The sequence below is a fragment of the Aethalodelphis obliquidens genome, unplaced genomic scaffold (genome assembly GCF_003676395.1).
Source record: "Aethalodelphis obliquidens isolate GAN/ISIS:26980383/991018 unplaced genomic scaffold, ASM367639v1 scaffold71, whole genome shotgun sequence".
Taxonomy (NCBI): domain Eukaryota; kingdom Metazoa; phylum Chordata; class Mammalia; order Artiodactyla; family Delphinidae; genus Aethalodelphis; species Aethalodelphis obliquidens.
The window spans coordinates 2,559,416-2,582,512 of NW_020838015.1; the positions used below are offsets into that span (position 1 = coordinate 2,559,416).

Genomic DNA, 23,097 nt, shown 5'->3' on the forward strand with positions numbered 1-23,097 from the left:
TGAGCACCAGAAGATGGGCCCCAACCCAGGTGAATGTTCAGCCTGCAGGGGCCTTGAACTCTCCTGAGGTGGAGCCTCATGTCAATGGGGAATTTCTGTAGGAGCCCTTTGCGACAAGTGCCCTGTTCACCAAGGCGGGGAGGCGAACGTACAGTCTCCAGCAAGGTTGACAGGGAATGCCGAACTGTTTCACAATCTGCAGGCACTGATGTGTTGCCCCCTCTGGTCAGTGTGTGGTCTCTGTTCGGCAGTTTTGATGATGCAGTTGCTGCTATATATCCCCCATGCTTTTGCAGATGCTCTAGCAAGAGCTGCCTTTCCTCTCCCCAAGGTAAAGTAAGTGGGCTGCATTCTACCTCTACCATGTGGGCTCCTGCCACTGACCCCCAAGAGAACAGCTTTGCCCACAAGTAAACAGTTCATAAAGGAACCCCCAACTTTTGTTGGTTGTGAACTAAAAACTGCTCCGACTTCCTTGCCACAAAGATCTGGCCAATATTGCATTAAGGGCAGATAATCACGGACTGTGAAGGCTTTCAGGGACTTGGAAATCTCTTCATGCACCCTCCTTCCTCTCCTACCAAAGATCAGACCCTCCAAGATCTATGGAGACAGGAAACTCAGAATCTTTAGGAAGCACTGTAGAAGGGGGAAAGCATTTATATTTCTTTGGTACAACTTTCCTTCCCCAACCGAGCCCCACCCCACACCATGCCTTTCCTGGTGCCCATGCTGAATAATTTTCATAGAGCTTTCACAAACATCATCTCATTCCCCTGCCCAAGCATATTGTGAGATCTGTGGAGTGAACATTATGATTCCCTTTATACAGATGAGGTTACGCAGTGAGCCTCAGAGGGCCCAAAAGACTTTGCCCCAGAGTAGACACCTGTTTTAGGTGAGATTCGGTACAGAGACTCAAAACAGCTGTGGCTTAAACAAAATGAAAGTTTACTCTTCTTTCCCATTAGAGTCTGGGGGTAGGCAGCTCTGTTTCGCAAAATCATAGGGACTAAAGATTCATCCTTTGTTCTGCCAAACCTAGCATGTGGTCCTCACCTACATGATCCAAGATGGCAGCTCCAGCTCCAGCCATCACATTTGCATTCCAGGCAGCAGAATGGAAGAATGGGTGAAGCATAAAAAGGGGGAAAGAGAAACATGCCCCTTCCCTTTAAGTACATGTCCCCAAAGTGGCACTCACCACTTCTACTTTCACTCTATAACGTAGTAACATGGCCGTACCCAACTGCAAAGAAGGCTGGGAAATGTAGTCTTTGTTCCAGATGATCATGTGCCCAGGTGAAAATTGCGGCTTCTATGTCTATGAAAAGAGGGAGAACACGTATTGGGGGATAACTAGTTGTTTCTGCTACAGTGACTTTGCCATCAAGGGGAGAAATCAGCTTTTCAATCAGATTTTTCTGACTCTAAATTCTGCCTTCTTTCCTCTGCATGCCATGTGGTATCTCTTATGTGTAGTCTGATTCACAGAATCATAGAATTTCCTCACTGAGGAGCACTTTGTGGGGTCCTTTTATTTTCCCTTGAGTGGATGCCTGAATTAGCTCTAAAATTGCCTAGACAAATGGCCACTGCCTCTCTGGAACGTCTCCTAGCCCAGCCCATTTGGGACTGGCTCTGATTGTTAACAAAGATCTTTCTGTGATTGAACGCAAACCAGTTTCCCTGGTCCCTCTGCCCATTGGGCCTCATCCTGTCCTTTTGTACCTCTCAGAGAAGAAAGCGTCTACTCCTTCCTTTCCTCTTCTGCAGAATAGCTCTTCAGAGGTTTGAAAACAGACCATCCTAATCCTCTAGAGTCTTCTCTTCTCCAGGTTAAATATTCCATGTTCCACTAGCCAGCCCTCGGGTGACCTGGTGTCCACCATTCTAGACATCCTCCTGTTGATGGGGGCTCTCCTTCCCCTGGACATCCTTCTCTAACATGATGACTTCCACACTAGGACACACTCCACAAGGGCAGAGGGATCTCCCTGAAGACCAGAGCTACAGGGTATTCAGCCCTCAACCACTCAACCACTTCAGCAAAAGGGACTTGTGTGGGGTAAATGCAGGGACTGTTAGAGGTCTCACTTAGTGTTCACACTCTAAATTCTCTGTGAAATGCATGGTGGGGATGGGGCCAGGATAGAGGACCCCACTACTCTGACATCTGGGATGCTTGTTCGGGGCTTCTTTAGTCTCTGAGATTCTAAGTGTTATGGACTGTGTATCTGTTTCCCGCCAAATTCATCTGTTGAAACCCTAATCCCCAATGTGATGACATCTGGAAATGGGGCCTTTGGGAGGTAGTCATGAAGATGGAGCCTTCATGGTAGGATTACTGCCCTTAGAAGAGACACAAGAGAGCCCCATCCCTCCTTCCCTCCCTCCCCCCCTCCCCCCCTCCCTCTCCCCCCCCCTCCCCCCCCCCCTCCCGCCCCCCCCCCCTCCCCCCCTCGCCCCCTCTCCCCCTCTCCCCCTCTCCCCCTCTCCCCCCTCTCCCTCTCTCCCTCTCTCCCTCTCTCCCTTCCATGTCAGGAAACCAGGAAGAGGGTTCTCACCAGAACCCACCATGGTGGTACCCTGATCTCAGACTTCCAGCTTCTGGAACTGTGAGAAATGTCTGCTTCAGCCACCCAGTCTATGGTATTTTGTTTAGCAGCTCGAGCTAACTAAGAGATTAACAGCTGATTTCACATCAAAACCATAGAAACCAGAAGGCAGTGAGATGGCATATTCAAAGTGGTGAAAGAAAAAAAAAACCATCAACCAAGGATTCTGTATCTGGCAAAACTGTCCTTGCAGGAGGAGCACAGGCCCAGGGATGACATCTGGATGCTTGTATCAGTTAGGATTGAATTTGCAGCAGGTAACAGAAAACCTGGCTATCAGTGGCACACAGGATAAAGGTTTTGTCTTTTTTTAAAAAAAAATTATTTATTTATTTTGGGCTGCGTTGGGTCTTCGTTGCTGCGTGAGGGCTTTCTCTAGTTGTAGCTAGCGGGGGCTACTCTTCGCTGCGGTGCACAGGCTTCTCACTGCGGTGGCTTCTCTTGTTGCGGAGCACGGGCTCTAGGCGCGCGGGCTTCAGTAGTTGTGGCACATGGGCTCAGTAATTGTGCCTTGCGAGCTCCAGAGCACAGGCTCAGTAGTTACAGCGCACAGGCTTAGTTGCTCCGCGGCATGTGGGATCTTCCCGGACCAGGGCTCGAACCTGTGTCCCCTGCATTGGCAGGCAGATTCTTAACCACTGCGCAACCAAAGAAGTCCCAAGATTTTGTCTCTTGCAACAAAAAAATCCAGGTCGGCATGATGGCTCCACCATGTTGTCAAGGACCCAATCTCCTATTTTCTTGACTTGCCATCCTTAACATGGGACCTTTATCCTCATGGCTGCAAGATGGCTGCTGCACTTCCAGGGATTGCAGCTGTATTTCAGGCAGGAAGAAAGGGGAATGCAAAAGCCAAAGATGTTTTTAAAGGGGAAATATTCTCTTTTCCCTGGAATCTCCAACTTGTGAGTTTTGTTGATACCTCATAGGCCAGAACTGGGCCACCTGTCCTCTGCCCAGCTGCAAGGGCAGCTGGGAAGAGAAGCATTCTGCTTTTCCAGCTTCTGTGGTCGAAGATGATGGAAATCTTTTTGTGAATGATTTGGGGTGGCCATTCCAGTGTGTGCCATGATGTTCTGCAAACTAGAGGAACCGGGCTCAATAGCTTCTTAACTCCTTTCCAGCTGGGATTGTGTGGGAATGGGGCTGGTAAGAGGCTGCATGAACTAACGGAAAAAGCACTTTAAGGGCTGTGTCATTGTAGAGTCTGGAGTTTGAATCCTGGCTCTGCCATAACAAGCTGTGTGACCTTGGATAAGTCACTTAACATTGCCGAGTCCCACTTGTTTTGTGTGTAAAGTGGGGATAATAATACTCACTTGTCAAGAGTGCCGTGAGAGAGTCATGTGTCAAGTTCCTAGCACAGAGATGGGCCCACAGTAGGTACTCATCAAAGTAGTAGATGAGTCCAGCTGAGTCTGGTGAGTTCCTTGGGGAGCCAGGTTCCTGCTTAAGCTTCACTCGGGACCAGGAACTGCCTGCTCTCTCCCTCCCCCCACCCCAATCACAGTCAGTGATGGTGACCAGGAATGATCCAGGTCATGCTGGAGTGCCCAAGGGAGCAAACTAATTGGTCCGGGCAGAGATCCTTTGAATCACCCAGGGAGGCAGCTCAGCATGGATAGAGGCCACCTCAGTGGATATTAGGCATTCACCAGACAGTAGAGTGCAAATTGCAGGCAAGGTTTTAATCAGAGCAGGGCTGGTGGGTGCTGAGACCATGCAGATGAAGTACAGCTCTGAGCCTGAGGGGCCGCCACTAAGGTGGCATGGGGAGGTGGGGGGACCCTGAGCCAGAGATGCTGAGGGCTTCCCCCGTTCCCACTAAAGGTTGAAGTCCTCCTGCCACGATTCTGGCTCCCTTTGCCGGGACTACTTACTTGGCTGATCTGAAGGAGGCCTGGGGCCTTTGATGACACTCGCGATGACTCAGAGCTGAACGAGGCTTGGACGCACTCATTGAGCTGCTTGGGCAGGGCGAGCTGGGGCTCTCGTCTGCCTTCTGAGGACCTATGGCTTGGGCCTTGTTATGGGCTGCATCGTGTCCCTCCCCCAATCCACACATTGGAGCCCTAACCACCGTTATCTCAGAAGATGACTGTATTTGGAAATAGGGCCATTAAAGAGGTAATTTAGTTAAATGAGGTCACGTGGATGGGCCCTAACCCAGTCTGACTGGTGTTGTCCCTATAAGAAGAGGAGATTAGGACACATATAGAGAGAAGCCTATTTGACAACACAGGGATAAAGTGGCCACGTACAAACCACCAGGAGAGGCCTTGGAAGAAACCAGCCCTGCCGACACCTTGATCTTGGACTTCCAGCCTCCAGAACCGTGAGAAAATACATTTCTGTTGTTTAAAGCGCTTAATCAGTGTGGCAGTCCAAGCTCACCGATACAGGCCCCTACAACCCTGTTCCGTGCTTTCGTCCTGAAAAGAAGAAGGATGCCAATTTGAGTTGATTGGCGTTCGTCATCCATCTTCTTACGTCTGTAAACTACCACATGCACCATCTCTATTATTATCAGGAAATGTTAATAATAATAGCCAACAGGAGCTGATTGTGGCTAATAGTGGGGTCTGGAGAGTAAATATTTTGGAAGACTCTCTTTAAGAAAAAGAACACAAAATTGCAAATATAAAACCGAGTATGAAAGTAAATGTTTAAATGTGAAAAGAAATAACAGGTTACAAAATTTAACGGCTCACAAAGACCTCAAACTTCATAAAATCCAGAAAAACTATATAATATTTTTAGTAATTAACAGTCTGAAATACTTTTATGATTCCTTTTTCTACTTTTTGGGGCTGCGCGGCTTTGATTGTCTTTTCATATGGTAATGATTTTTTAATATCTTTTTTATAGAGACAATAGAAAGATCATTCAGCCTTCCCTGTAGCCTGCTTGATCTCCTTTTAATAAAATTATTAGCAGTGTTGTAAAGTTTCTTTTAGGTTCACAAGTTGTCATCGGTAATTAGTTTCCATTGTGGTGTAATCACAGAGGAGCGTTTTGAAGCATCTGCAGATCTCCTTTCAGTTTGTTTTTGACTTCTACCAAGAGGCTTCTGTCTTCCTGTCCTATGTGAATTTTGGTATGATCAGTATTCTAAAAAAAAAATACATCCACAAAATTAATGTGAAATTAAGGTGTCCATATTGAGCTGCATAATTACATAATAAAATTACTCTTATGCTACATCCACTGATGTGTTGATGATCACAGGAGTTTTGTCACTGGGGCGCTTGTTTCTTCAGGCCATTTTGCTGTATCAGTAGCAATTTTGTGTGCCATTTTTTCTGGCTCCACCAGGCTTCATCAGGACAAGACGTGTCAGATACGCTAAGATGCAACTTCAAATACTGGGATGCGTAAAACCTACTGCTTTCCAAACAGACGTACTTATGTTTGCAGGGCTGCTACAGTTTTGTGCCCTACAAACACATGAATTCTGATAAATCCTATATTGTGCAGTTCCCATCAGAAAAGAAATCAAACTATATGGTGCGTTATTAATTGCACACACTGCGTTATTGAGTATATTCCTGACAGAAGCAAATTTTCATTTTGTCTGGGCATCAATGAGAATGGGATTTGTCACTTACAGTTTTCCACGTCTGAAGACTGGAAGATTTTCCACAGACTAGCTTCTGGCGCCATACATGTCAAGCTTTGTTTCTCTCTACTACCTCCATAATTTTGGAGGCTGGGAGCCATAGGTTACTGGGACAGATCGTATTTTCCAAAATGGACGCAACAAGGTCTCCCATCCCCCACGCTCTTCTTGTAATGGGATATTGACATTCCTCTCATTGAGGCATGGGGTCCGTTCTCCTTCCCCTTGAACCTGAGTGGATCTGGGATTACGGCAGAAGTGACACAATGTGACTTCCAAGGTTAGGTCCTGGAAAGTGATACAGCTTCTGCCTGGCCCTCTTGGGACACTTGGCCTTGGAACCTAGCCATCATGTTATGAGGAAGCCCAGGCCACAGCCAGCCGAGGTCCCAGCCAACAGCCAGCATACACTACCAGATATGTGAGTGAGACACCTCCAGATGATTCCAGCTCCCAGACTTCAAGCCACCCCAGCTGACACCACGTGAAGCTGTGACAAGCTTCCCCATCCAGTGGCAGACTTGTGAGCAAAACAAATGATTGCTGTTGTTTTAAGCCAACAACTTAAAGTCTGGGGTGACTTGCTATGTCGCAGGAGACACCCAGGACACACACAATTATATCGTGAAACAACCCCTGGCACGTACCACCAAGTTACAATACGGGGCAAATCAGCCCAGAGGGAGCGTTCCCAAAGACCATTTCTACTCTGCCACGTGTGAGGGCTAGCACGCACTTTATGTGGAAGTGGCGGCGAATAGTATATATACGTATATCCCTAAATAAAAACTAATTGTATCCTCACTTCAGCTTCCCTTCAGCCCGATCCCAAATATACCCATGGCTACTCTTACACCACCAGACCCAATGGGAGGTGTGATGAAAGGGAAGTCGCACTGGAAACAGATGGTGGTCTGTACAGAACATACGAGTGCCCTACTCCACCTGAGCCAAGCTTGGAAGGGGCCTGTGTAAGTGAGGGGCCCGGAAGGTCAAGCTTTTAGGTTCACAGGAAATCTACTTCTGTAGCCAGAATTTCTTGAACGCTTATAAGTGCTACCTGGGCTAAGCTTTTTACATGAATAGTCACATTGGAGCATAGATCAAGACCCTATAGGTGGGTACTGTTCCTCCCACTTTATAGATAAGAAAACAGAAGCCCAATATAATTCAAGTATGTCCAGGATATACTTATTGAGCACTTGGATTTTATAACTAATAACTGTGTATTATCTTACATTGTACGAAGGATCTGTACCTCTATCCTGGGTGTTATACTTACGACAACCTTCCAGGCGCAAGTCTTACGTCCATTTTATAGAGAAGCACACTGAGGTGAGGTACTGAACTGGTATTGTGGGGAATATGAAGTATAAGATGCATTCTTTTTATAAAAATGTTTATTTATTTTATTTGGTTGCACGAGGTCTTAGTTGCAGCAGGCGTGCTCCTTAATTGCGGCTCGCAGGCTCCTTAGTTGCGGCTCGCCGGCTCCTTAGTTGTGGCATGCGAACTCTTAGTTGTGGCATGCATGGGGGATCTAGTTCCCTGACCAGGGATTGAACCCAGGCCCCCTACACTGGGAATGCGGAGTCTTAACCACTGCACCACCAGGGAAGTCCCTGAGATGCATTCTTTACCCTCAAAAGTCTGGGCTCCTCAAAAGGGATAAGAAATGCTTTTAAGGTGGAAAAAGTAACCAAAGATGCTGGGGATGATAGCATTATGTGAGGAAGGAGTTCTGCAACACTGGGCAGTGGGAAACAGGCCTAAGAAGTGGTATCCTACTCATGTGAAAGTTGAGGATCGCCTTAATGCTTCACCTACCAAGGATGAATTTCTCCTTCTGGTGGACTGATATGCCCTCTTTGGGTGAAGTCATGGATAATTAACAAACATTTACTAAGGGCCCTTTGGGCATAAGACCCTGAACTCGATTCTGGTCTTACGTTTAAAGAGCTTAGAGTCCTGCTGAGAAGAAAAGCCAAGTAATAATAATAAATTAGCTACCATTCCAATTGTTTGAGAATCAGTCACCCTGCTAGGCATTTCCCCCCCCGCTCCATACAATCTTGTGGAGATGAGAATTACTATTCTCCTTTTTAAGAAGAGAGAGAACTGAGAGACTGTAATTTGCCCAAATCCACAGATATTAAGTAGCAGGATGGGGATTTGAAGCAAAGACTTCTTGTCTCCCTGCCCACTCGCTTTCCACTCTGGTTAATGCTACAGAGTTCTAATCTAGAAAGGGTCCAAAGAGGCGGCCTAACAAGCCAGAGTGGAAAGGGCAGGAAGGCCCTTCATCTGGTTCTACAGAGAAGATAGTGCCTTAGACACAGAGGGTGGGGTCCGTTTACCCTGGTAGAGAGACGTAGGGAGGACATTGGAGGAAAGGAGGCAGCATGAACAAAGGCAGAAATCGATAGGGCGTTGGTAGTAGTGCACAAAAAGGGGCTTGAGCAGAGCATGTGTAGAGATGATGGGAGATAATTTATTCTTATGTATTTGATAGGGTTTTTTATTGCTACTGTAAAATGATGTACTTTTTTTCATTTTCCACTTTTTGTTTGCTAATATACATAGAAATGCATCGAGTTTTGCATATTCACCTTATATCTCATGACTTTGCTAAGTTCATTTATCAGTTCTAGTAGTTAGTTTGTAGATGTCCTTGAATTTTCTACAGACACAATTATATCAGCTGAGGACAAAGACAGTTTTACTTCTTTCCAATTTGTATGCTTTTTCGTGCTTTATTGCACTGGTTAGGACCTCTAGTACAGTGCTGAGTAGAAGTGATGAGAGTGGACATCTTTGTCTTATCCCAGTCTTAGAGGGGAAAGCAATTGGTATTTCATGGATAAGTACGAAGTTAGCTGTAGGGTTTTTGTAAATGCCCTTTATCAGATTGGGAAAGTTTTCTTCTATTTCTAGTTTGCTGAGAGGCTCTACCATGAACTAGTCAAGCCTTCTTAAAATGTATAGCCTGGTCTCAGTTGTGCTATGAGGGATTAAGGAGGGTCATGACCTTTCATTCATTCATGGAGTGTTTATTGACTTGGGTCAGTGGTCTTAGTTGGGAGGTAAGGGAGACAGACAGCAGCAGTCATTCTCAGAATATGGCCATGTCCAGCTGAGTGGTAATCTCTCAAGGTCATCAGCAAGTAGGGAGAGCTGCATGGTGACTAGAAAGGGCAGAGCAGAGGGACCAGAGAGACTGGTTCCAGGGCACAAATAAGGCAGCACCATGGGAAAGTCTAGAAATAACTGGAGCGTATGGGAAATGGGAGTGCTAATTTCCAGCATTATTCCCATTTACAGGTGAGGAAACCGGTGTACAGTGGGACTAAATAATTTGCCCCAGGTCACGTAGTAGTAAGTGGTAGAGCTGACGTTTGAACCCAGGCAGTCTGGCTCCAGAGCCTATACTTTTAACCACTGTACCATCCCATCCAAACCATGATCTGATTGCTCCATCCTTTACCTCTATTCCCCTTTGAATAGAACTGATGAGCAACTCTGTCCTGATGGTGACAAATGTCACTGTCTTCACTCTGCTGGGTGCAACTCCATTTGTCCTGAGGACCCCAGGCTAGAAGGAAAGCCAGGATTGGCCTGGACCCAGCAGGGCCCCTCTGCCTCTAGCAGTGCAGAGATTCTGCAAGTGTGGGTGGTACCTCAGTTTCTGGATTGGGTGTTTGTCTTCAAGGTCAAAGTCAAGCTTGCTGAGGGGGCCAGGTCTCTGTGGAGGGTTAGGGGCAAGGCTGCGTGGAGCCAGTCTGTGGGGAAGGGTGGTTGACCTAGGTTTGCATTTTATTTTGAAACCTTTTCCTTTCAACATAGCCCTGTCAAGGGATGATTCAGCTTCGAGGTGAACGTGTTTGAAAACTTTCCGATCTAAAAGCCTCCTTTTCTTCTGTCCCAGCATCTCCTCCTCTGCCTGACCTCTTTGTTTCCCCTGATTGGTGTCTCTTTATTTAATAATGGGCAGTGGACCCCCTGTAACCCTCCTGATAAATGGCTATGCCTATTCCCATCTGTCCCAGGAATCTGAGATCGGAGACCTTGGAAATAGGGCTTGTCCGTCCATTACCTTATATACAGATCTGCCCCCCTGAAAGGCAGTGTTTCTTGGACGTAAAGTGTTTATTATGCCTTATTGTACCTCTTGTGAAGAGACTCGCTTATAAAACTTTGTTGTGATCTACTGTCCCCCCATCGCTTTCTTGTAGATTATTTCTGCTAGACAATTCAGCCAATGGGCTGGAATTAATGCAAACTGGTTTTCTCCCTAAAGCGTCAGCGCAGCCTGCCCCATGGGACTGAGCTGTTGTAGACAGGCTTTCTCTGCCACTTCACCCAGGGCATGTGCGATTCCAGGGGCCCCGTGGTTTCCTGAAAGTGGAGGTTAAGAGCCAGCCCCTCTGGCTGAAGAGCCGACTAACCGCAGCACCACAGCCAGGGCTGAGCGGGGAACATTTGGACCTGGTATAATTGCTTATGTAGTTTTAATTGCTCATTTATCATGCTAACAGGCCCAGAGTACTGATCGTTTGCAACGTGCTCAGTAATTAAAAGAGCAGGGGTGAGGTCGGGTGATGAGGAGTGGTGGGGTGAAATGAGGTAAAGGCCAAAATGCACAACACCAGAGGCTAGTGGGGAGGCAGTGGCTTGTCCCCTTTCTGACACGGAGCGAAGGCTGTGTTCCACACCAGCATTTCACAGTTGTTGGTTTGAACCCAAGAGCAACTGTGCTCCCAGCTCCCTGCGAGGAAACCCAGTCCCTGGACAGCACTCTTTGGTTTGCAAAGCACTTCCACCCATGTGAACGGCATGATTTGGGCCCCCAGTTTCCAGGTGAAGAAAAAGAGGCGACTGGTGGAGTTAAAGCCCAGACCCACATCTTGTCATGCCAGATGTCTGGCCCTTTCTTCCTTCGGAACAGCAAAATATGGGGTTTTCTCTCGGTTGCATTGACATTGCTGCAGTTGTTAGATTCTGGAATGAATGTCCAGTGGTCTAGGGAATTTATAATAAAATACAGGTTCCTGGGTCCACCTTCAGTAAGCACGGCAGGGTTTCCAGGGGTGGGAGTGGGGTCTGTGTTTAAGAAATGCCCCAGCCCAAACCCCGCTCCCACCCCCGGCAGCTCTGATGATTGTCCAGGGCTCGGATCCTGTTCTCAAGGACACGCCATCGGCCACAGTCCTCCTTCAAAGAAAAGCATCATGGCAGGTGTCTTGGTTTGGGTTCCCCCAGAAACAGATTCCGAGTCAAGGATTTGAGTACGCAACAGTTTATTTGGAAGGTGAAGGAAATGAGACAGGGGAGGGAAGGCAGAAAATGGAGGGTATGTCATCAAACAAGTTACCTCTGTGGGCCACACGACCTTAATCCGATTGGGGACATCTAGAGACAACGCAGAACGTTCCTCGCCGTCATCACACCCGACTGTCCCAGGAGTGAGAGTGTAAATTCTCTGTCACTGTCGCTTTCAGCCAACCCTGCAGGACAGAGCAGACTCCAGCCCCAAGAGAAAGTCCTCAGGCAAAAGAGATGAAGCTTCTGGCATTTGTGGGTTCGGTTAGTGCGCACTACAGTGGAAGGCCCTCAGGGATACAGGCAGGATGGGGACAGTGTCCCTACAGCAAGCATCCTGAGAGCCCCTGCCCCCAACCAACTGTGCCGTTCATTCAATTTGTGAATTGAAATCGTATTAGCGTCTCCCCTAGGACTTACTGATGGATTTCTTTTCTTCCTCGCTTTCTTCTTATCCTCCCACTAATGGGGACGATCCTCCGGCCCTAAAAGCCAAAGGAGATGTAGCCACCATTACTGGCAAGAAAGCAGTGAGAGGGAGCTACAGAGAACCCGAAATCTGTGATGTGGTCCATTCATTCGAACAGCAATTCAAGAACATCATCCTTGTACCTAGCAGGAGACACAGAGGGATGATGTCGACATGTACAACCTCCTCCAGAAAGTGAACCTAGGGTTATGCCCTCAACCTGGCTTGGTAACTATATAATTTGACAGCGTTCTTTCCCTCTCAAGAAAGCACACTGGAGTGAGAGCACACAAGTGAGTGAGAGTGGTGTTATTTTAGGGATAACCTGGAATGCATTCTAATTTGTTTAAGCCAATAATTTGAGATGTATGTATTTTTATCCTTAATGACAAATTTTGTGCATGGCAATGCACGGCTGACAGGGACCTATTCATTGAGAACCACTATTCTGCACCATCAAAAAGAAATGTGTTTTTTTTCTTTTTGCTTCAAGGGCTGCAAACTCGCTGGAAATGGTTTATTTGCACGCATGGCTAACTTCCCATCAGTTGATCAATAAATCAATCAACAAATATTGATGGAGTGTCTACATTGTGCAAGGCATTGCGGGGATTTATTGTAAATATAAACATGGCCCCTGCCTCAAAGGAGCTCACGGTCTAATTGGGGGCAAGATCTGTAGATGTGAAAAGGGAACCTCTAATGTAAAGCCGCATATAAATGTTGAACGAGTGGTGTACGCTCATTGATTGGGCTTGGAAGAAACCAAGGAAGACTTCTTGGAGGAAGAGTGATTTGAGCTGAGCCTTGAAGGATGGGTAGGAATTTCACAAAAAGAGAACAACGGAAGGCTTCGCAGGCAAAAGCAGCAGTGCCAAGTTAGGAAACGCCCAAGGCTTGTTCAGAGCTGGTGAGGGAGTCTGCCTGGCCACAGTGGGGCTCATAGATGGGACAGGCACTGTTCAAGCTTGTTGGACAGCCTGGAATACTGTTGTGTCTCTCTCATTGAAAGACACGCCCAGTCTTCAGTGTTGGAACTTGGTCACGGCTATGGACTGAATTGCGTCTCTCCAAAATTCATATGTTGAAGCCTTAACCCCCAATGTGACTGTATTTGGAGATAAGGCCTATAAGGAGGTAATTAAGGATAACTGAGGTCATAAAAATGGATCCTAATCTGATAGGATTGGTGGCCTTATAAGAAGAGGACAAAATCCCTCTCTCTCTTTCCTTCTTTCCCTCCCTCTTTCTCCCTCCCTCCCCCTCTCTCCCTCTGTGCACGCACTGAAAAAAGGCCATGTGTGGACACAACAAGAAGGCAGCCGTCTGCAGACCTTCACCAGACACCGACCCTGCTGACACCTTGGTCTTGGACTTCCAGCCTCCAGAACTGTGAGGAATACATTTCTGTTGTTTAAGCCACCCAGCTTAATGAAAGACAGGTGCCCCCTCTCTCTACCTAATGAAAGACAGGTGCCCCCTGGTATGTTTATTCAGGCTCCAGACAGGTTCCAGCCAGGGTCTGTGGAGTTGGCAAGGGTCCCAGGGCCTCCCTGACTCCGCCCACTCCACTCTGCCAGGGTGGCCTGGCGTCTGCTGCCCTCCCTGGCACCTACAAGCCTTACGCAACGGCAGTTCTCTTCACATCGGGGATGTGCTGTCGGGGATGTGCTGGAAGTTCAGGCCGGGTTGACCTGCCCCTCGCCCCACATCCCTCCCCAGGCCATGCTCCAGGAGGGCTGCCAGATCTAGTGAATGAAATTACAAGACAGCTAGTTGCATTTAAATTTCAGATAAATAACAAATGATTTTGTCACTCTAAGTATATCCCACATAATATTTGGAAATACTTATACTAAAAAATTATTCGTTGTTTATCTGAAATTCGAATATAACTAAGCAACCTTCATTGATCTGGCGGCCTTCTGTGGGAGGGCTTATGACCGTGCGTGGCCAATCAGGAGACTCCATGCTCTGGGCCACAGTGGTTGGCTTAGGGCTAGGCATGTGACCCAAGGTCGGACCCTTCTTTGCAAACACACGCTGGGACTTCCGTTGGCGCCTTGACTGAAACCTCCCAAGCTGTCAGGTTGAAGGAAGTCCTCCGGCCATGGGAGGCCTCCCCCAGGGACCCGCCTGTGTGACAAGCAAGTTCACGCAGAAGAAAATGGAGCTGAGGGAGAAAAAAAAGATGCCTAAAGACAGTGTTTGATTCAGTGTCACCCCCTTGAACTGCAACTAAAACAGGAAGTGGTTTGAGTTGGGAATTCTTCACTCGAAACTGACTCAGAGTTCTGGTGAAATCTCTGGGGCAAAGTCGTTGCGGGTCCACAGGACCTAAACAAGTTCAGAGGGACAGCTGCTCCCGAGACATCCGCATTTAGTCCCTGAGAGAACAGGGATTCCCTGGCCCAGAGGGCAATGAAAAAGCCCAGCCTGCTCCAGGGTGTGGCCCTGAGATGCCACCTCTGTGATATGATCGCCATCTCTGCCACGCTCCAGCCCCCTTGCTGTCAGCTGGCAGACGAGCCCTTTGCTTCCCACGCCCCTCACATGTTCTTTTCTGCTTGTCCTCCCCTCACGTCTAGCTCTGATTTCTTTAGACCTTCTTTGCTTTTTAAGTGAGACTCACCAGCCATGTCTTTCTGTTCCCTCCCTTCCTTGTTTTTCGCTCCACGCACACTTCTAAGAATACAGACTCTCTAAACCACTGAGGGCCTGCTGATTTATTCTGGACCGGGCTAGAAATAATGGAGCTGGAAGGACATGAGGGCTGATCCAATCCAACCCCTTCACTGTCCCTATGTCGTAGATGAAGAGACTGACGTTTAGAGTGTTTGAATCACCAAAGGTTTCATCATAAGTTACAGGGAGTTCATAGAATAAGAGGAAAGCCATATCGTCTAGGGGGAAGGTCCCTGGGTTTGGCTTCAGAAAGCCTGTATGTTCATTTGGGCTGTGTCACAAATCCTTTAACCTCTTCACGTCCATTTCTCCAGCTTAAGAATGAGCTGAAAAACCAGTCCTGTTGACCTCATCGTGAATTCCGAGGCCGACAGAATTACAAAATGCCGAATGAATGTCCTAGACAAAGGCTGCACGGTGTTAATGTTATCGGTGTTACTGTTATTTAACAAGGCTAATCCGCCAGTGCAGGAAATGAGCACACATCACGAAATTAATTATAGATGTTTTTTTTAAATGACTGTTTATACTGAAAGGAAGGCCTTGTATTTGCTGCACAATTTCAGGATAAGTCGTGTTTTGGAAAAATATTAATATTCAGAGCTGTGTTGATTAGCTTCACTCCTGTTGCTAAGCAACAGGGTCTTTGTAGCCTCGGCCGTGTTGGGATTTTTCTAGGGGTGGGGGCGGGGAAGGGGGTGGGGGGATTAGAGGGAGGAAACTACATTACAGTAAATTATTCCGCTGGTTCAGCCAATTCCGAAGTTGCTGCAAAAAAAAAAAAAAAAAAAAGACTCCTTTAACAACCTACATGATGATGCTAGTTGTTGGATGAGGAAAACCAGAATGCGACCCAGAGCTCACCACTCACCCATGACTTGAGTTTCAGGTTTGGCAAGACTTGTGTTTACTAGATCAGGGCTGAACCACACACGGCCCAGGGCTTACCACCACTGACGTTCACCATGGTTCAGCAAGGGCAGCCTGCCAGCGCGGAGATTAGGGTGTCGTGAGGCTGTGTGGAGAGACTGCCCTGCGTCCTATGATCCAATCTCATTCAGTAGCTGCTGGGACCTTTCAGTCAAATTCTGACACTTGGATAGGGACCATCCTGGTGCAAGACAAAGAGTGCATTTCCTGGACCAAAGCAGAGACTCATGAATATTTGAAATGCACTGAAAACCCAGGACAGGCTACATGGAAGTACCCTACAGGGCACCTACTGTGTGCTCGTGCTTTATAGGGTTAGCTCATCAAATTCCGGCACCAATGCTAGGAAAGATGGAGTATCGTCCCCATTCGGGGGACTGAGGTGCAGAGAGATTAAGCAGCTTGCCCCAGGTCACAGCAGCTAGCACGGGGCAGAGCAAGGATTTAAACTCCAATCTTTCTGTGTCTGGGTGCCACGTACCCACTTGACTAGGCTGCCTGTTCCTTACCCAGCTGCTTGGGGCTGGGAAGGGCCCGGAGAGAAAATCTTGAGCCTTTGCGTGAAGTTGGCTGGTGGCTTCTGTTAGGTCGAGGCTTGCCCAGTGAGTTTCCGATTTCATCACAGATCCTTTTATATGCGGTACTGTTCCAGTCACAGTTGCTGCATTAATCACTCCCAACTTAGTGCCATAATGCAGCACCCATTTAATTATGTTCATGGATCTGTGATTCAGAAATTCTGGCCAGGGCTAGCTGGGCGATTCCTCTGCTTCTCGTGGCATCTACCACCCTGTGGTGGGTGGGCTGGGTCTGGAGAGTTCTAGATGGCTTCATTCACGTGTCTGGTGCTGTAGTGAGGACAGGCCGTCACCTGGAGCATCTCCCCAGCACGGCATTCTCAGGGCGATCGGACATCTTACGTGCCAATTGGTTCCCCACAGCTACTGTCCCAAGAGATCCAGGTGCACGGCCCTTTCTGACCTAGCTCAGAAGTCACACAGTGTCACACATGCCATACTCTATTGGTTGAAGCAGTCACAAGCCCACTCAGACCCCAAATCTTGATTGGAGAGGTATCAAAGAATTTGGGGACCCTGTTTTAAAATGGCCCCAGGTACCAAGTTCCTCATTCCAGTGAGAAATGGAGTCAAAAAAACTTTGGGTGCTCCCAAAATTGTGGAAATGTACGAGCAACGGAAACTTCAGTATTCAACACTGCAGTCTCGCTCCTACCGATGAATTTAGGGGGTGGCCAGTTTAATAAAAGGTAGGCTAATAAGAGCTTTTGTTTGTTTGTTTTGAATTTTACGATCAGACGTAGTCATCAGCTGAAGAGCCTATCTGGCTGACCGGCAAATTCTCATTTGTAATTAGTGAGCCACTTGCATACAACGTGTTTATGACTTTTAAAAACCTTCATTCCACTGTGATCACAGTTGAAACGTCGGTTTGGTTAGGGAAGCCTTTTCTTGTAGAAATCAGATGAGATCATGATGTAGTTGAAAGATACTTTGGATATTTTATTGAGCTCCGCAATCCTATGCTATCCTATTTCTCATTCCTTGATGCTCTGTATGAGGTACTATGCAGGGGACATTTTCTAAACTGAAATCTTGAGATGCACAAGACCATGTATGGCAGACTATTCTCCAGTATACTGCCTCTCCTTCTAATGGTGATCAAACCCTGATTTTAAGCTAGGCACATGGCCACCTAGAAGAAAAACTACATTTCCCAGCCTCCTTTGCAGGTAGGTGTGGCCATGTGATTAAAATCAGGCCACTGGACTATGAGTAGAAGTATCATGAGGCAGCTTCCAGGAAACTTCCTGAAGAGACAGTTGATATTTAACCATTTCTCCTTTTATTCTTCATCTCTTGCTGCCTGGAATGTAGGTATAATGACTGGAGCTCTGGCTACCATAATGGACCATGAGGACAAGGGCTTCACCTTAGGAATGGTGTAATGGTAAGCTGGAAGGTGCCTGGGTTCCTGAGGTCTTCTTAGAAGGGCAGCCATTCCCATGCTGAACTGCCTACCTCTGGACTTTTGCAAATGAGAAAGAAACCTCTATTACATTTAAGCCACTGCAAGTTTGCGTCTCCTTTGCTTTTAGGCAAACCTAATCCTAATTGATACAGTATCTATCCCTAGCGAGCTCACAATCTAGTGAGGAGACATAATTATGATCAAAGCAGAATGAAATAAGTGGCTTAATCACAGGGACTTTTGGCCTAAATACAGGATTATGGGGTCACTTCCAATTATGAGAAATGCACTTTTGATGTTGAAATACTGGAATTTCTAGGACATTTACATGGTTTAAGGAGACAGTGTGACAACATGTTTGAATTTAGGGCTAGCCAAGAAACTAGAGAACAATGGTAGCTATATAGCAAATGCCAGAGCTACGAGGGAAATGCTGTGTGAGCCCTAAGAAAGGAGCCGGGGTTTCTGATGAGGAAATCCTACTCAGATCCATGGAAGAAGAAGTAGAAATTTGAACTTGGCCTAGAATTTGGGGTTGGCATTCTAAGCAGACAGACGAGCAAGAGTGAAGGCCAGGCGATGTGAAAAAGTATGGAGAGTTTGTAGAAGGGGCCACGAGGCTGGGTGGGAGACCAAGCTGGAGAGACCTCTTTGGTGAGGAGGACCAGGATTTTTCCCAGCTCCCTCTGCCAGGCCTCGGGCAGCTGTGTGGGCCTGGGACTTTTGGTGTACCGTGCGTGTCAGGGGTTTTAGTAGCCATTCTCCTGTGAAGGTTCCTTTGGCCTCTTGTAGCTTTTTTTTTTTTTTTTTTTTTTGCGGTACGCGGGCCTCTCACTGTTGTGGTCTCTCCCGTTGCGGAGCAACAGGCTCCGGACGCGCAGGCTCAGCGGCCACGGCTCACGGGCCCAGCCGCTCCGCGGCATGTGGGATCTTCCCGGACCGGGGCACGAACCCGCGTCCCCCTGCATTGGCAGGCGGACTCTCAACCACTGCGCCACCAGGGAAGCCCCGGCCTCTTGTAGCTTTTATCCTTTTGAGTTAATTTTTGTGTATGGTGTGAGATAGGGGTCCAACTTTATTCTTTTGCAGGTGGATATCCAATTGCCTTTGCCCCTTTTTCCCACTGCCTGGATCAAACATTGAGGCCCCTGATTCATGGGACAAGCGAGCACCACAGATTTCAAGCGAACAAATAGCAAACATGAACAGAGGCCAGGCCACACTCTCAGCGCTGTTGTTCACTTATTTTGACCTGGGCAGATTAATTTTAAATGTTGATGATCTCACCCAGCTTATTCTGATAAAGCCCCTGCTGAGCATTGAGCCATGGGAAGGAGTTCCTGGAAGCCCAAGTCTCCCTTTAAGTGCCTCTCCCCAGAAATCTTTTCTTTGGAGTTGGTGAGGTTTAGCAGGCATGTGGATTAGCAGTGAAGATTAGCACCATCCTGCTGAGAAGATGGCCAGTTGCCCAGAGTCTCGGTCCAGAAAGCCTGTGGTAATAATCTGATGTGGGATGAGGGCAGGGGACATCATAATGAGATTCTTAAAACCCAGTTTTCAAAGACCGAGGTTGGTTGTTTTTTTTCTTTTCTCAATTTTTAAACAATAAAAATAAATAAAATGTTCTTGTGTATTAAGGTGTTAGGGGAGTTGATACACCAAAATCTGGCTTTCTGAACTCCCTCCCTCCAGGGAAATTTAAAGGGCGAATGGTAAGGATAAGGAGCGAGTAAAGACAAGCAGACCACGCCTTGAAATGTTGGTGTAGATCACTCTGGATTTATGTCTTTGATCCATTTTTAGTTAATTTTCATGTATGGTCTGAAGTAGGGACCCAACTTCATTCTTTTGCATGTGGATATCCAGTTATCCCAGCACCACTTGCTGAAGAGACTACTATTCCCCCATTTAGTGGTCTTGGCACCTTTGTCAAAAACCAACTGACCATAGATGCATGGGTGTATTTCTGGACTCCCAATTCTGTTGATCTGTATGTCTGTCCTTATGCCAGTACCATCCTGTTTTGATTGCTGTAGTTTTGTAGTAAGTTTTGAAATTGGGCAGTGTGAGTCCCCCAACTTTATTCTTCTTATTCAGGATTATTTGGGCTATTTGGAGTCCCTTGCAATTCCATATGAATTTTAGGATCTGCTTTTTTATTTTTGAAGAAAAGGCCATTGGAATTTTGATAAAGATTGTATTAAGTCTGTACATTGCTTTGGAGAGTGTTGCTATTTTAACACAGTTCAGTCTTCCAATCCATGAACATTGGATGACTTTTCATTTATTTAGGTCTTCTTTAATTTCTTTCAGCAATGATTTATAGCTATCAGTATACAAGTCTTGTACTGCCTTGATTAAACATATTTCTAAGAATTTTATTCTTTTTGATGCTATTGTAAATGGAATAGTTTTCTTAATTTCATTTGTGGATTGTTCATTGCTTGTATACAGGAATACAACTGATGTTTGTGTGTTGATCTTGTATCCTGCAAGTTTCCTGAATTCACATCAGTGAAAGGACTTTAAAATGATAGAAAAGCCCAATTCAACCTGGCTTGAACCATAAGAGAGATTTATTGGCTCACATAATTAAGAAGTCTAGTGGGCTTCAGGCCAGGCTCTGGCTCCATTTCTCTGTACTTCTCTCAGTTTTATCCTTCTCTAGGAATTAGACCTGTGTTCAGATTGACCTCCCTCACGGTTGCAAGATGGTTGCAAACAGAACCTGGATCTGCATGCTTCCTCAGTCACATCCAGGGAAAGGGAAGAAAAAACATTTCCTTCCCTCAAAAGTCCTGAGTGTCTCTTTGATGTGATCATCACTGCCCCTGTGACAAGAGAGAGGGACTTGCTCTGATTGGCTTAGGCCACGGAGGTAGGGATGGTTTCAAACTCACCCAAACTGCATGGTTGCTACACAGTGCGGCGGGGGGGAGGGAGGTGGTGGTGGTTACTAAACAAAGGGAGATGGTTCTTAGAGGAAAATCTCAGGGCTGTTAGGAAGGGGAAAAGACAGTATCTGCCAAACCTATGAAATTTGTATAGTGCCAGGCAGCATTCAAGGAATATTTGCTGAATGAATGAATGAATGAATGAATGGGAAGCTCCACTAGTGTTTTCACAGATACACAGTTCCCTAGGGATGTGGCAGCCTCTGTTCTGTTGATGGCCAAACTTTCAGCGTCTGGAGACCCCCTACTGAGATCCCAGCTCTTCTATGGGGAAGAGAGAGCTCTTTCTAGGGGCTCCATAACTTCTCTGATTTCCAAGCAGCAAGACCCTGGTAGAATAGACCTGGAAAACTGAGAACACCGGGAATCCACATATTCAAAATGAGGAGGGTGGGGCTTGCGGCTTCATGGTGTGACTCTGAAGCCCTTGTCCACAAATTGCTCTCCAGGCCTGGTGCCTGACATTCTGCCATTAGGAACTCACTCCTCCAGTTTAAGAGACTTACTTCCCTTCAAATCCCCCCCACTCCCCAAACTGGGGCTTTTGTTTGCAACAAAACATCTTAACTGATAGAGTAGGGAGCCTACCTTTGTATGATCCAAACCATAGCAACACTGATGTACTCTGAAGAGTATATTCGGCGATAGAGCATAACCTACACCAGAGGAACAGAGTCAAGGATAGGAGTCCCAGGAACCTCAGGTCCTGAATTATGAGAACTTACTTTTCTTCCTAGATATCCAGCTTGAGTTTAGTTTCATCAGCTACAGACTCGGCCTCTTCTCTACTTAATACCAAGCTCCATTGTAGCAGGAGGTATTTTCCAAAGATAGTCACAACAGTAGCTCCTGTCCCACGTGCATTTCTAGATCCTTGCCACTCTTACATCAGTAAGTGGAGTTTATGACCCTTATCCTTGAACCTGAGTGGGCCTTTGTTACTGCTTCAACAAACAGAGTATGGAAGAAGTGATGCTCTGAGACTTCAGAGGCTAAGTCATAAAAATGTAATGTACTCTTGCCTTACTCTCTTGGGACACTTGCTCTGGGAACCCAGCTATCATGCTGTGAGGAAGTTCGAGCAGCCCATGGAGAAGAACCGTGATTCCCAGCCCACAGCCCCAGCTCAGCTTCCAGCCAACACCCAGTACCAACTTGTCAGTCATGTGAGAGAGCCATCTTGAAAGTCAATCCTTGTGGTAGGGAGCATCTAAGATGGAACCCAGCAGTGGTATTCTTACCCTTGTGTCAACTCCTCCCCCTTAATGTAGACGAGACCGAGTACCTAGCTTCCATCCAGCAGAAGCGATAGGATGACACTCCCAAGATTAGATTATAAAAAGACTGTGGCTTCTGCCTTGGATACTCTCTCACACTCTCTCTTTCTTGCATTTCTTGCCCTGGGGGAAGCCAGCTGCCATGTTTTGAGGCAGTCCTGTAGAAAGACCCATGTGGTGAGAGACTAAGACCTGATGTCAGCCATGTGAGTGAGCTTGGAAGCAGATTCCTCACCAGCCAGGCCTTCGGAAGAGAACCCAAATACAGCTAGCAGCTTGACTGCGATCTCATGAGGCACCTGAAGCCAGAGGCACCCAGCTAAAGGAGGCACCCAGCTAAACCACCCAGATTTTTGACCCACAGAAACTCTGTGAGGTTATACATGTCTTCTTCTTCTTCTTTTTTCAAAAAATTTATTTATTTTTAATTTATTTCTTTTTGGCGGTGTTGGGTCTTCATTGCTGCATGCGGCTTTCTCTAGTTGCGTCCAGCAGGGGCTACTCTTCATTGAGGTGCGTGGGCTTCTCATTGCAATGGCTTCTCCTGTTGAGGAGCATGTGCTCTAGGGGCACGGGCTTCAGTAGTTGTGGCTCACAGGCTCTAGAGCGCAGGCTCAGTAGTTGTGGCGCACGGGCTTAGTTGCTCCGTGGCATGTGGGATCTTCCCGGACCAGGGCTCAAACCCGTGTCCCCTGCATCGGCAGGCAGATTCTTAACCACTGCGCCACCTGGGAAGCCCCTGTACATGTCTTCTTAAGCTACTAAGTGTTGGGGTAAATTGTTAGGCAGCAAGAGATAACTAATACAGTCCTCGACACCCTAATCAGGTCAGCCCAGCTGGCGCTGCATGGAGGAGAGACAAGGTGTCCCCACCGAGCCCTGCCCAAATTACAGAATTGTGAGTAAAATAAGTGATTGCTGGGTTTTTAACCCACTAGGTTTTAGAGTCGTTCGTTATGAGACTATGGTGAACTTTTTCTCATTGGGAGTTATATGACATGTGTCGGGGAAACAAAGCAACAAACAAACCAGACCTAAACATTCATCTACTGTAGCCTAGTGTATTCGTTTGCTGAGGCTGCCATAACAAGGGCCACAGACTGGGTGGCTTAAACAATAGAAATTTATTGTCTCACTGTTCTAAAATCTAAAAGTCCAAGATCAAGGTGTCGGGGCAAGGTTAGTGTCTTCTGAGGCCTCTCTCTCTGGCTTACAGATGGCTGCCTTCTCCCTGGGT

The 23,097-nt window shown here is 47.0% G+C and overlaps 1 long non-coding RNA gene across 2 annotated transcripts in view; it reads left to right on the top strand.

The window, feature by feature from the left end:
* Positions 1 to 23,097, top strand: part of LOC113611955 (uncharacterized) — a 165,394-nt gene that overhangs the window by 88,400 nt on the left and 53,897 nt on the right. The gene's annotated exons all lie outside the window — the stretch shown is intronic.